This window comes from Corvus hawaiiensis, chromosome 5 (genome assembly GCF_020740725.1).
Source record: "Corvus hawaiiensis isolate bCorHaw1 chromosome 5, bCorHaw1.pri.cur, whole genome shotgun sequence".
Lineage (NCBI taxonomy): Eukaryota > Metazoa > Chordata > Aves > Passeriformes > Corvidae > Corvus > Corvus hawaiiensis.
In genome coordinates, this window is record NC_063217.1 from 58,922,448 (window position 1) to 58,937,659 (window position 15,212).

The window sequence follows — 15,212 nt, forward strand, 5'->3', positions numbered from 1 at the left end:
TACTCTAATGCAACTGTTTCCACTTTTTTTTTTTTTTTTTTTTAATGGAAATTACTCTTCCAGACTATCATTCTGGAAGTTCATTTTCACACAGCCCCAATTTGGGGGCACATCTCTGGTGGGATTATTCTTTGCGACTTAAAAGTGTTTTCCCTGCCCTGTGACTAGTTTCTTTCACAGTCTGTCTCCACAAAGGAGGGAGCTACTGCAGAAACCCCAGAGGAACCCACTGGGGAAGCTCCAACCCCACTGCACAAGTGGGCAGTGGGTTCCCAGAGTGGATATCACATTCAAACTGGAAAAAGAAGCCTTATTTAGGAAAAAAAAAAAAAAAAAAAAAAAAGAAAGAAGAAAAAACCAAAAACAAAACCCCCAATTTTCACCTCATCACGTGGACCTTTCCCTCACCTCAGTTTGTCTGACAGCTACGAACAATCGGCCATGTTTGAAAGCTTTGCCATTAAGGCTTTTGTTTGAGGACCAAGACTTCCAGCTGAAGAGCCAAAGTCTGGGAACAGCCAGAAGATCATCCCCGAGAAAAAAAAAAAAAAAAAAGGAAAAGAAAACAAAAAAACCCCAAAGAAACGCCTTTGGGGCCAAGAACAGGCTGCCGTCACTAGGGCTGAAGTTCGCCCCCAAGAGAGGCAACTCCCGAGTCAATCCTCAAGTCGCTGTGGAGCTCCGGCTGCACCCTGAGGGGCAGGAAGGGGCCGGGGCCGGTCGGGGCGCGGAGGGAGCGGGCGGGGCCGGGCGTGTGTCAGCATCTTCCCCGCTGCCCCGGGGGCGGGAGGGAGAGAGAGAGAGAGAGAAGAGAGAGACAGAGAGAGAGAGGGAGGGAGGGGAGGAAGGCGCGGCGGCGGTCGGGGGCGGTGGGCGGTGCGCTCCCGCCTCCCCGCGCTGCTGGCGGCCCCGAGGGGCAGCGACCGGCGCAGCGACGCGCAGCGGAGCGGGCAGCGGCAGCGCCGGGCCGGCGGGGCCGGGCGGCCGCGGTGCGTACCCGCAGGTACCGGGGCACTCGCAGGGGCGGCTGCGGGCGGCGGGCCGGCCGTGCACAGCGGGAGGGAGGGAGGGAGGGAGGGAGAAGGAGGGAGAAGGAGGGAGCCAGGGGGCGGGGAGCGCCGCCGCTCCCGCCCTCTCCGCGCCGGGTCTGGCGGCCGGCGGGGAGGAGATGCTGCTCCGCGCTGCCTCCCTGCCCGCGCTCCCAGCGCAGCCCTGCGCGGCCGCTCCGGGCGAAGCTCCGCGCTGCTCGGCTCCATCGCCGCCCTGCGAGCGCGGACGGCGGCTCTAGAGGGGCGGTAGGTGCGCGGCTGCCGCGCCGAGCGGGGCAGTGAGCCCAGCGGCGGCCTCCGCCGAGCGGGACTTTGCCGGAGGGATGGGGGCTTTCCCGGAGGGATGGCCGCCGGTGGGCGTGTGAGCGCCTGGCTTCGCTTCTCGGATCGCAGGGGGGCCGGCGGCGGGGTGTGGGAGAGGTGAAAAAAGGCCGCACGGAACGGCGGGAGATGTTGGTGCTCCCATCGGAACTTCCAGCCCGGGTCCCGTGGGATTGGACTGGGCGCTCGGAGCAGCGGGACGCGCTCTGCCGGCCGAGAAGGGCTTGGGTTTGCCTGCGCCAGCCAAACAAAGCAACCCCCGCAGCCCTGCACTTGTTAACAGAGAGGAAACTTTTTCCTCATTAACGTTTTTGGAGAAGCAGAAATGAAGGATAAATCTGTTGGCCGGTGATGAGAAATAGCGTAGGTGTCATTGGCTTTTTATCTCCTAGCAATCGACACCTCCGCAGACCGCAGGATAATCTCTCTCATATTCTAGATTGTGTCATTCTCTTTAAATTGCATGTTTAAAACAACAAAGTCAGTGACTTCATAGGGAACCGCCAGGAGCTGTTCTGTACCCCTCCTGTTTACTGGGGAAACATTTGGGAACCGGTTTGGTTTTGTAGGTAGGATCAGAAGTAAATGTAGGACATGGAAACTGTAAGGTTGGTTGCAGGTAATCTGTGTCTAGCCATCTTATTAAGGTGTGAGTTTGGGAGAAAGGAATATGAAAGTCTTTGCATGTGGAACTAGCTGGGGCAGTAACCGTGATCAGTTCCTGAAACCTTTTCAGGGAAGAGGACGTGTTTTGTGAAACTGGGTCAGAATCCACAGACATTTTCCTGAGGGTTGAACCTCATGTGAGAAAGCTGTCATTGAATATATATATTCCGAGGTGTCATGACTCCCAGGTCATTTGTTTGGGCTCAGGTCAGTGAAATGGTGACATTTAGTACCCATTCCAGAGCAGTACTGCTGTCGGTGTTCACATTAAGCATCAAGGCTCTGACTGAACGTGGCCTCTGCAAGTCTGTCTTTGGATGGCCAGAAATAGGTTCTAAAGGCATTTCTGCAAGAGTTAGAATCAGCCAGGATAGAGGTACAAATGGGAAAACAAACATTTTGGGTCTTGTGCAAGAAATACTGATGAGGAAAGAGTAAATCTAGTCAGAGGATCTTTTGGTAGTGCAGTTACGACAGAATTTGCTACCACTCCTAGTGCTATCAGTCGGACGTATCTGTTCAGTTTTCACATGCAACAGATGTGTTTCACTTGGAGTGTCTTTTTTTTATCTGCCAACAAGCATGTCTTTCCATGAACAGTTCTAGAATTTAAGTAGTAATTTAAGGAAAGAAGAGAATGACAGCAAGAGAGACAAACTTACAGTCTAACTTTTAAAGATATTTTGTAACTCTTTTTTCACCTATCAACCCTGTTTGGTGAGTGGAAAGGCACATAATGTATTCCTTCCATAATGGGACTTGTTTTGTCCTTTTGCTTGTGCATGATAAAAGTGAACCTAATTTAGATTAGGGTTTTTATATTGATTTTTTCCTAATCAGAGTGTGGTTGTTTGGGTTTTTTAAGTTAAAGGTGCAGTAAAAGTAAGTACTTTTGAATATACCAGATGTAAAAGGAGACAGGCTGTATGACAGGGTGTTGTTCTAATGGCTTAATGAAAAAAATGCCTCTTAATTCTGAGACTGTTGTTGAGTGGAATTGAAGGCTGTGAGAACCACAGGCTCAAGGACATTTGAGTGGATGGACGAGCAAGGAAGTATCTGTGTGAGAAGGCTGGGCAGAATGTTAAAGCATAAGTGGGTACACTGCATTTATTTTCACCGGGATAACAGAGCCTCGTGAAATGATGTGACCTAGTAGTCTATTTACAGCTTCACAGGCCTGTGAAAGTGAAAATGGACTGTGTGGATGAGTGGTAAATAACCACTGTGGCTGGTCATCATGAGCCTGTGATAACTTGTGCATAGCATTGTCATTTTCAATGCCTTGAAGGGAAGTAGTGAAGAAGCCTAGTGAAGGGATGAGATTGCACTCCTGAGAGTGGGAAGCTACCAGGACACAAATGTCACTTGTTCTGGTGGCAGGAAATTGTAGTGTCTTTGCTTTTTTTTTTCCCTTATGGTGGGACTTTTTCAGCCACGTGGTTCATACAGGTTGACTATCACAGTGAAGACCTGAAAGTAAAAATACAGTCTTTTAGCTGTTTACTTTTTAAAGAGCACAGCAGGGCAAATATTTTTATTTTTACATGTGGAACAGAAATTATTTCGCACACAGCTATTTTTCTCCCAACCAAATGCAGGTATGAACAATAATAATTAGTGGTTGTATGGTACAATAAATCTTCAAAGTGCCTTCAAATCTTAATCAGCAAGCCTTAATAGCATGCTATTCCTGCAAGGGAGGTAAGTAATTAGATAAAATGAGACTGGGCAGACTCTTAAATGGAGTTTATTGTTGGAGTGCCTGTCAGTTTCACAAAGCTCTTCTTTATCACTAAGGTCTCTGAATGCTGCTGTACTTAAATGGCTTCAAATATGGCTTCAAATATTTGCATGTTGAAATACACGACATTATGGCCCAGAGGGCCTTGTTAATATTGACATTCTCTTGTTCAAAGTTCTTTACAGTGAAGGAGACCTTACTGTAGGAACCCAGAGTGCCGAGAATATTTCTCTGCCTGTTTTGAAGGGTTCTTACCCCCCTGAACAACACTGTTTTAACCTCCAACCTTGGAAAAAATTACCAATGAACCGACAAGAACTAGAAAATACAGTGATGTGAATTAGGTGATAGACTACTATGTAAGATTGTCACAGGGAGAAAAATTTAGAGGTTTTGGGCTTCTCTTTGTAGTAAATAGATAAGAGTAAAAAAATATCAAAATGAAGGATTGATGTTGTTCTCTAAACTTTCTTCTCCTTCTTCTACTACTCCATGTTCTGCAGTAAAAGTAGTTTGGAATGATTGGATAGAGAATTCCGCAGTTCCTGCCCGTGTTACTGAATAATTGGTAGGAAAGTGAAAATAATATATGTTTTTAGTAACTATTGGTTAAATTATCTTTAAAAGACCATGTAAGTCTTGATAATGAGACTTCTCTCCTGCTTTCTGTGCTCCATGCTGTACCTGGGTCACGCTAGTGGCTCTGTTCCTCTGATAAGACTTAATAAACAACTATCCAGCAGCATTGAAACTCAAGGAAAAGTCTTCATTCATCTTTGAAACTCCTTGCAAGGACTTTTAGAAAATTCTCTCCCATCAGGAGGGATTTGATTTATGGCACGGTTCAGTGTCACCTTACACTCAAGAGCGTCTGTAGTGGTTGTTCCAGAGCACATGTGAAAACTTACTAACATGAACAAGAGTAAGATCAGCTCTTTAAGGGGACTGATTTTCTGCTGAAGAGCTTTCCAGTTTACTTGTGTGACAAGCCTAGAACCTTTAGTCCACTGATGGTAAAATTTAAAGTGATTTCACCAGTAGTTTTTTAAACCTAAGAACATTAAATATTGCTCTGGTTGCTGCATTTTTGGAAGGCGTGTCGGTTATCTGCTCAACAGTCTGTCACTTTTTTTTCCCTCTGCTTACAGAAAGAATTGGCTGGAATTTTACTGTTTCAAAGTGAGCTAGTTAGTGAGACTAAAAGATTAAAAAGCAAGTGTTGGGGTAGTGTGTATTTGTAAGCAGTTGCCCCAAGCTGTCGCTTACCATGGGACAAGCGTGGATGGAAAGCTGTGAATACCAGAGTAAGTTAATGTTGTATGTCGCCAGTTAACTATTAATGAAATCTGTGCATCTGTAAAGAAGGGTGGAACTTCTGAAAGAAGTGTTTCCCAGCCCCACCTCCTCCTGAAGTACAGAGAAGGAAGATGGCATTTACAGATGGGAAGGGCACAAGACGACTCTTTGGTGCCATTTTTTATTTCATCCGGGCTTCTCTTTCTCCTGGGCCACTTAAATACCTGGTGAGGAACCAGGCATGTTCTTTGTGCATCATTATCCATTAAAATGCTTTCATAAAAGGCAATGAATTGAGTAGGCTGCCTTGGGACAGTGATATGCCCTGTGAATTTGAAATTCACTTGGTAGGATAGAGATCTGCTCCAGTTGTGACACTGTAGAAAGAATAACAGACGTGGGAAGGCTTTGTTCTCAGGGTTTCATTTGTCCTTTATCTTTTATATGTAAATTTAATATGCCACAGAAATGTGGCAAGTAATATGTCAAGAATTAAAGGAGAGCTGCTATTAAAACTGCCTATTTTTGATTGCTGGTATTTGTAGGGAATACTGTAGTTTTGCAGGACGTGTAGTGTTTTTAATGATTTGCAGGTGGTAGGGTAATGTCAGATTTTGGACTAGGTGCTGTGTCGGCTTGTGGTTCCTGCTTCTAAGAATTGGTCATTAAATTAGGTGAGATGGGGCACTTGGAAAGGAGAGGAAAGCTTTATCTCCTGTTTTGCAGGTAAAAGTAAAGCACAGGGAGAACTGACTGAGGTAAGGGTGATGAAAATTTATGTGCACAAGTTTGGAACCAAACCTCTTCATGAACTAATCTGATGCTGTCCAAAATATCACGCTTTTTTAGTAGACTTTGAGATTTTTGATTTCTTCAAATTTCTGTGTGCTTCTGCCTTGTCAGAGGAAGCATGTGGTTTTCTGGGGTTTCATGGTTTCTTTGTCCAGCTCTGCCTAAAGATTATTTTTTGTGTGTGTTTCTTGGAAGTTGTCTTACAAAAGAGCATTTGTCTGTATCTGTGGGAGAAATATGGGTGGGAACATTCTATAGAGCTTGCTGAAATTTTTGAAAGTGAACCTGGAAATGGCTTTCATGTGGTGTTGACATCTTCTCTGAGTGTTTGTATGTAGTGTGGGTACTTGGCTTCAGGCATGTGCAGAGAGGTACCTTGGAAGTGGCATATCTGAAGTCTGGTTTCTTCAGAAAAGTAGATCTGGAGCTGGAAGTCTTTTTGGGTGACTTTTCTTGAGCAATGCTGTTGCATGTGACTTACATTCATGCTGTAAGCTTGAAACTGATGCTGAAATTGATTGTTAGGAAACACTCCTGTTTATTTCTCAAGTAAAAGAACTTAAGGAAGAGGCTTTTTCCTATCAGACTTTTCCTTGAAAGCCAGTTTTGTTTGTTGAGGGGAGAAGGCTGTTAGAGTGTACAAATTCCTAATTTTTTGATGTGCTTTTCATCATCGTGAAAGCAAAACTCTTAACTGGATAAAACAGTGGAAACACAGGTTCTCCTGTGTTTCATATGCAGTTTCACAACAGCTGTAAAAGCTGTTTTGGCTACATCTGCATACGTATGTAGGTGCAGCTGATTGTCTCTAGCACCATGCTATGTGCTGTATGAAACTGACAGTAGTTCATTGCAGTAGCATAATTATGCCAATGTTGTTGAAATTGCTGCATTTTTTGTTGACTTAAGTACTGTTTCAGAATAGACCTTGACAGGCATAAGGATTTGTTAATGTAAACAGTTTCTGTAGTAAAATTGCGTGCTTGGAGATGGAAGCTTCTCTGAGTCTCGTGTCCATTCTATAAGTCTGTCTTTATTTTTATTCATGGAACAGCCAATGTTCTGCTCATGTAGTGGGCAGGCCCTCAAAACCTGTTAGAGAAAAAAACCCAAGGAGCTGAGTGCAAAGGTTTTTTCTAAGTTACTGCTGAGGACAGACAGAACACGGCTTATCTCATAATCTCTGGGGCTATAGACACTCTCATTTGCAGCTCCCTGTTTGCGCAGGGGAATTGGTTCCCAGTGATAAATTTTATGTTTCAGATTAGGATTTTTCCCTTTTTAATATTAATTTATTCAGCATCTCAATAGCATGTGCCTGTTCACTGTATTTTCCAGTTTTCAGATGGACATGAATGGCTACATGGAGGGCATAAATTCCCACCCCAATAAACCTGTGTGACGCACGTGGTTCCAGGGCTTTCTTAGGGTCACCAGGGAAAGGTAATGGGACTTGACTCATAAAACAATGTCTGCTTTACCCTGTGGAATGTTGCTGTTGAAATATTAACTACAATATTTCAAACATGTAAGCAACGTTAATTTGGTGTTGAATGTGTTCCATCTTTCTTGATGGGGACTGTTGACTTTTTCTGCTAACCACTTCTGTATATTGTGATTTTAAAAAGAGCCAAATTAAAGTCTGAAACTTCAGCTGTTAGAAATAGTTGTGCTTCCTGGCAAAGCCATGCCTGGTTTAAATGATGATATATTTGGACTTGGGTATTGCCTTAAGTAATAGAGCGGTAAAAAATGAAGCATGTGGATATTTAACCATGTCATACATAGCTAGTCTAACTTTTCTACCTAGTTTGCTCATCAGGATATCAGTAGTGTAAAATATCTTGCGGGTTTTTCTTCTCTCATCACAATTCATCAAGGGCCAGCATTATGTTATTTCTGATTTTACCCATTTCTCTCTTAACATAATTTAGTGTTTCAACAGAGAAAAGTTAAGAGAAGGGAAATAGAGCAGAAGTTTTGCCTTTTAGTACTTTTACTGTAAAATCAGTAGGTGGAAAATCCCCTCCTAGTGCTTAGGATTATGGTCAGTGAAATAATAGCTCTATTTTGTCAAGTCAGTGCAAAGCTGTATTTGCCTTCGATGAATTCACTTGGGAGTTTGAATCCCAGGCAAGCAAGTGGTCGATACGGTTGTCCAAGTGCTGCTTTTATGCCTTGCTTTTTAATGTCAGCGAGGAACAGCACACGTGTTGCTTTGAGAGACATCTCAGTACGTGTCACTGACTGGACAATTGTGTGGTTAGGTTGATGTGGAGCTATCCCTCCAGCAGCCTAATTAAAGACTATGTGTAACTTCCTTAAATGGGATGCTTCAACAGGTGATAAGTACTAGTTTCTCCTTCAGAGGTTTTGTTATGGTATTTCTTTCAAGGGCCTTAGTGTGTTTTAACTTTTTTTCGGTGATTGAGGTGCATTTTTTGTTTGTTCTTCTGAAGCCAGTTTGCTTTCAACTTTTCTAAGTCTTGAAATTGGACTTCTTCCCATTACTTTGACATTTAGGAAATAAGAGACTACTGCCTATATGCAAGCATTATTCAGAGATTTTTTTGTTAATAAGCTCCCTCTGCACTTTTTGGTAAAGGATTTATCTTGGGTAGGTTTCTAGGAGGAAAGAGATTCTGTCCAGCCTTCATAGACTCTGTATTTTAGAGTTTTCATGTATCTTCAATTATCTTTTCTATGTTCTTAGACCAGTGCCCCTGAAGGGCTTTCCTCTTAACCATTAGACAAAGCTTCAGAAACACTTGCAAAAACATTCAGCTTATTAATTAATGTTAGAAAACTGTACAGAAAGTGGCAGCAAAAAATAACAGCACATCTAATGAATCCACTGGCATAATAAAAAAAAAGTTGCAGTCTAGCAAAAACTAAGAATTTGATTATATTTTTCCATAAAAATAACTTTGATGGTTTTGTTTGGCTTCTGAATTGATGCACCCTGAAGAACAATGAGTCTCTCCTTACAAACTTCACTGGGAATTGGAGTGGGATGCAAGTGGAATAGAAATGCTATTGACATCCTTATTGATACATAACATTACAGTTGACAGTGCAGTGTATGTCTGTAAATTAGCAGTGCTCTGTACAAGAGTAGCAGTTTTGAGCTGTTAAATGGCTTGTCTCTGACAATGGAAGAAATTATTTTACAAGGTAGCCAGAGTACCTGCACAGCACCTGGAAAACTTTGACCTAGAACGTCTAGCTTGTGAAAAAGATGTTAGAAAATGGTTATTTTTTGGAGGAGCACACAGCTTGGAAAAAAAAGGAAGGTGAGGTAAAGAAGTGGGGAGAGAAAGAAAGGGTTGGACTCATTCAAGGTGTGCTGGGATACCTTCAGTTGCCTCCAGTTCAGGTTTGTGGGCTTACCAGAATGTCCCTATCTCACGTGCTGGTGGTGGAGGCTTCTGTGAGCTGAGGTTTCTTCCTCATAAAGATTGGGATGAGTTTTCAGACCTTCATAGCTGCAAGTACTTTTGGTGTTCCCAGCTTAGTGGTTATGTTTAAGGTCTTCAAGGGTTAATAACTATCTGATGTGTATTTTGTGGGTTTTTATTGGTTTGTTTTCTTGGTTTTTTTGTAGGTTTTTAGAAGTATTTATCCTCTTATCCCTTTTTATTTGTAAGGTTGTTCAGACTGAAAATCAGAAATTTGTCTAGGAAGTCTTGTCATATTGATCTGTTTAATAAGAACTGCAAGAAATGCACACTATAAGTTTTTGAGGAACCCCAGAACTTTAGACTTAGATTTCCTGAAAGAGGTTTCTTCTGAACCTTATAATCTGATGATGCATATCAAAACAAGCTAATATTCAAGAACCTTAAATTTTGAACAGCTTCTTTTTTCAGTGTGCCCTGTCACTGAATCCCTTGAATGACCTTAATATAGAATTTAAAGATTATCTGATTATAAAAGATTTGCTAGCTGGCAGTGCTGAAAGTTTGTTTCATCAGAAATATAGACTCGTTTATTGAGTGGCTTTGCAGTTAGGTTATCACATGTGTGGAACAGCCAAACCAGCCTGGAGCTTTAAGCACATGGGCTAACACGTAGAACTGAATTACTGAAATAGCTTTGTAGAGCTCCTTCATGTCAATTTAAAATGTGTATGCTCACCATGAGTGGCACAAGACTTCATGTTTCAGAAGTGTGATGCATTGTAAAAATGAAGTATTTCTTTTTAATTATTCTTGTTTTCAGAGGTTTTTTGATACCACTGAATCACATTAGTTTGTTTTAATCTGCTGGCAAACAGTTTTGGTAAGAATACCGTTTTTCCTTGATCTGTGATCCAGTTTGATCCTCGGTGTATTTGAGGAATATGGTGTGTAAAGGAAGAAAACTTTAAGCCTGGTTTTTGTTGTTTTGTCACAAACTGCTAAGGAAAATCCTAAAAAGTGGTTTTATAATAATTTTGAAATTTTATGTCCATGCAGTGCCTTAAGAAGAGAAAATATTTAGTATGCTGGAAGATTGGTTTTGTTGGAAGAAAACATTTTCTGTTATTTTTGGTAGCTGCAAACATTTACTGTTGTTCAGTAAAAGTCAGGCAACTTTGAGGCGTGTCTGGGTCCTTCAAGACCTTTAGCATGTTCTTCTCTAGTGAAATTTGAGAAGTTGCTGTCTTACAGCAAACAAAAGAAAATACTCTTTGTGAACTGCTTAATTGCAGCTGTGTTGCTGGAACAAAATGTCATGTGGAGTGAAAGTGTACATGTGCTCAGAAGGGGATTAGAGAAGTTAACAGAACAGAAACCATTAGTGGCTATTAGATTTGACTGTGCAGCTTGAGCTCAGGAACTCAATAAACTGGTGATTGCCAGGAAAGGGGATGGGAGAGCTGTCCTGATCCAGCTTAGTACTTCTTGTATTAAACATTGGTTAAGTTTCTAAACCCACAGAAATGGGAAGCTCTTTCAAACAAAGAACTTCTTTAACCCATTAAAAAAAAAAAAAAGCCCAAAAGCTTAGAAGAAATCTTTTGTAATCTGCCTCTGAAGCTCATGTGTGTCCACATGGGCTTGACTTGATGTTCAGAGAAGAACAGCTGTCAGGTTCCAGCTGCAATTCCTTGCTTGTTTTCTCATCCTTTGTGTCATGGAATCTGTATTTCCTTTTCTTCAGATCACATAAGGAGGGGATTAAATGATGGATGGTCAGGTTATCAGGGGAATTAATTTTCATGCATGCGACTCTAGAGTAAAAATAGCTGCTCAGGAAGAGAGGAGAAAAAGACAGGAACACCTTGGTGATATCACAGTTTCAGTTGTAGTCTTAGGTGAATGGGAAAGTGAAAATATACTGCTAGATAAAATAGGAAAATATGTAAGTAAACTCATTTTAAATGGCATCACATGAAAAGCACAACAGAAACCAACTTGTGGAGACATAAATAATTGGATTCCTTTTACAGATGAGAAACATTACTTAAGAAGGGAAGGACAGTCTGTGGTAAGAAGAGGCATTCTTTTTGTCCTTGCTTCCCTCAACATCAGATTCTTGTGCTCCGTTGATACTACCACATGTGCTGTGTGTGCTCTTTGGCCTTGCACAGAATGGTTGGAAAGAGCATTCTTCAATGTAGAGCCCTTAGTTTTGTGATATCATCAAACACTGAAGGAATTTGTGTCTCCAACTACTCAGTATTAATGAGCAGAATAGAATTGAATTAGAAATTGAATTTAACCTGGTATGTGGAAATTTCCCTGGTGCTTGTGCAGTGCAGAATACAGTTTGCTGTGTTACAGAAAATATTTTTGTGCTTGACATTAACTGAGCTCTTTGAGATACACATTAATTATCACTGGTTCAGTCCCACCCATTGCCTTTGCTTTGAGAATATTAAAGAGCTGAAGATCACAGAATCTGACTTTTCACCGTAATATGAACTGCTGGTTGGGAAGTCTGCTGCTGATGCAAAATCTGTTTGTTCTGCTTCCCTCTTCAGTGGTTTTGGAGAAATGGAAGAGAAACTATTGCCTGTCTAGACTTTAATAGTTTATATATATGTATTTCTTATGTAGACAACATTCATTTCAAGGCTTACAATGTATTTTCAGTGATAGGCTATAAATGCCAGTTCAAAAAAAACCTAGCAACAAACAACACCGTGGTTGTGCCAAGAGCTAATATGCATCTAAAAAGAGAGATTGCTTTTTATAATAGTTTTGGAACCCCAAGGTATAAAGCCTTCCAACTCTTTCCAAAGAATTTGTGGAATTCAGATTTTGCTGTGTGAAAAAAGCTGTAATTAGTCACCAGCAGGCGCCTGGGTATATAGAGCAGCTGTAAATTGTGTGTGACTTCTGGGTCGGGAAGGTTTGGCTTTCCTTCACCTTTTTTTTTTCCCCTACTCCCATCTGTCTATGGGAGAAATTGGGTTTTTTATTGCCTGTTTTTAGACTGATGGTGTAAAATCAAGGGTGAAGTCTTACAGCAACTTCCATATAAGTAATTACTGTAAAAGATCCCTTAAAAATGGGAGAGGTCACTCATCAGCATGGTAGGAAGCAAAACATAGGTTACTGCCAGCTGTCTTCAGTTATATTTTTTGCCAAAGCTCAAAATTTTAATCTCTACCTTTTAAAATGCAGGCTGTAAACAGTTCTATGCCTTTATTTCCCCCTGAATAACTGGGTTAATATTCAGCATCTATGTATGTGGATGAAAAAGGGTCAGTAGTGTAAAACCAAATGGTAAAACAATTTTTTGAGGAAAAAGTACTTTTCTTCTGGAGTTGATTAGTAATGGTCCATTGAATCCCTTAGTTTTGCCAGCAAGGCTTGGTATCTATAATTCTAATTTATATTTAATTTATTTTAAAAATTTATTTTAATTTATTTTTAAATTTTTTTTTTTGGTGAAAGTTTCTAATGTTCCTGACTGCTCCTTTTTCTGTAAGCTTGGTATTTCTTCCCTGGCTAAATAAAGCACACAGCCTATGTGTGCTTTAGTGCAAGCACACTTTCTTTCCATTCTTCTCTCTCAACTCTCTGATGAAGTCTTGGTTCCAGCTCCTGTGCTTTTGTTCACAGTGAGGAATCTATGGATAACTTCCCACTGTGGACTAAGAAGATAATACATTTTCCTGTCTCTTAAGATTTCCATCCCAAGACTGTAAAGTTTTGTTTCTCCCCTCCTTTATTTTTTCCCTCCTTGCCTCTTTACATTACTACCAATTTGGGTATTTCTGTAAGTGGTGAGCACTTGATGCTTCTCACTGATTGCTGCTACTACTTTTTCTCAGGTAAGTGTGTATGCAAGCTGAGGTAAACCAGTACAACTGGTCCAGTTTGATAAACTATCATTCAAATTCAGTATTTTGTAAGCAAAGTTTATGGGAGGATGTTTTGAAACTATTGGTAAAACATTTGAAAGTTTTGAAATCTGTTTCAGACTGCTGTCCAAGTGTTTTTTTATGAGTTTTCTGTGTGATGTATCAATGAATAACCTCTAAAGTGTTTAGTTAGCAATAAAAGATGGAAATAGGAGTTGAAGAGGTTCAGCCCATGTTTTTTTTTTCACACAGATTTGTGAAAATTTTTTTGTAAAAGCTGAATTTTCTCCTAGGAGTTTATGCCGTTTGTATACTGAAAATGTAAATATTGCTTTTTAAATAACATACCCATTTTCTTAAGTTTGCAAGAATAAAATTGAAATACTATATTCAGGACTGGAAGAAAATTTGGATTGTTGTCAAAGTTCTAGACATACATGGAAAGGATGAAAGTTGGTATATTGTATGCTGACTATATTATATAAGACTTGAGCTCTCATGTTTTGAAGGCAGGATTTTTTTGGTTTTTTTGTGTCAGTCTGGTGTTTCTGTTTATTTTAGGCAGTTGTAGTCAGTGTTCTCTTGGGTCTCCATGCAGTAACAGAGTTAAGCTGTTGTACATGGTATAATCAAATTGATTGTGAAGGTAGCAAAATTTGATGCATTCCTCAACTGGTCTAACTCCCTTTGGTCCAGTTGCATGAATAAAAGATTCAAGTGCTGTTATATTCTCCTTTCACTTAGTCTCTCACCAGCCCAGTGACTTCAGAGATTAATGTGACCTTCTGCTTGGTTCTGTTCCACTATAGCAAACACAATTTGTACATGGGCATTACCTGTGTATGTCCTCAGTCTGGCTAGCCTTCCATTACTATTCGTAGGAATGTTCTTCAAAGAAAAGGAAAGAAGGATGATGCTGTGAATCACTTTCCTCTCCGTTTCTAGGCCTGTAGAGGAAAAGTTTCTGCTAATATGCCTTTGTTATGCAGCCCAAGGGTGTAATATGGCTTTTTGTCCTTCTAATATGAATGTTTATCATCCAGACAAAGCAAAACTTCCCAGAACTCTGGGGGTTTTTTTTGGTGATAGCAGGCTTAGTATTATGCCATGGGAGGAGGTGCTGCTGTCTTGTTTTTCCTGTTTTTTTGGCAGTGCCATCTTCTGTAGCTTGTTCTGTCCTGTAATCTCTCCAAGTACCAAAACATTATGGAGTGCAGATAGTGATCAGATGGAGTTCTTTGTCCATTCTGGTGTGTGAAGCTAAATCAAATCTGTTACCACATGGACTATTTGTCTTTGCTATAGATCAGGCAGTGTGTTTTGCGTGGAAGGTCTGCTGAGGAGTTGTAGAAATCACTCTTGCAGGTTTTTCATGCTGTTGTCAAGTGATACTGAAGCTTATGTTCTTTGTGGTGAGGGTCTTTTTTACACTCCAAATCCCATTCACTTTCTTGGCTCAGAAACCATAAGCTTGGTAAGCACTTGAGGCTGGGCAGGAATAACAAGTAGATGAATCTCTTCTGAAAGAGAAATGCCAAGTTTTCCCATCTAACAGGAAAAGGACTAATAATCACACCACCTTTGAGGGCAGTTAAGCCATGGAGAATGTCGTGGCTGTAGGACTGAATAAATCATGCATAACCGCTGAATTTAAGATGAATCATAAATTGGGTGTGTGTAAGAAATTTGTTCAAGGGGCAGTATAGTCAATTTAACAATTGTTCAGTTGTAAACACCTACTGAATCATGCAGTATATAATTATATATTTTTCTGAAGTGCAGTGAGCAGAATGACAGGCTGAGGGACTCAAGTTAACTGGTCAGGTTCTGATTAACTTGTATGATTTTGGCACAAAGCCATATGTGCTTTGTCAACTCATGTTTTGAAGGATGATCATGATTTCCTAACCATAGGCATTCCAAGTCTTCAAGTGCCTTTGTCTACTAATTAATCTGGAGCTAAAACCTCCTAATAGCAGGATTTAAACTAGACAGTATAAGCTGCTCAGTAAGGTTTTGGCCTCCATAAAGAGCTCACTTAAAAAGC

The 15,212-nt window shown here is 40.9% G+C and overlaps 1 protein-coding gene across 6 annotated transcripts in view; it reads left to right on the top strand.

Annotated features, from left to right (window-relative positions):
• The first annotated feature begins 941 nt into the window (after nucleotides 1–941).
• The window catches only part of PTPN13 (protein tyrosine phosphatase non-receptor type 13), a 115,711-nt gene continuing 101,440 nt past the window's right edge, over nucleotides 942–15,212 (top strand). For 5 of the 6 annotated variants that reach the window (XM_048303721.1, XM_048303723.1, XM_048303724.1 and 2 more), the window contains exon 1: nucleotides 1,213–1,295. The gene's annotated coding sequence lies outside the window, so the exon portion shown is untranslated. Of the gene's footprint in view, nucleotides 1,004–1,212; nucleotides 1,296–15,212 lie in introns of those variants that run through there. The other variant, XM_048303722.1, reaches the window with a different exon arrangement.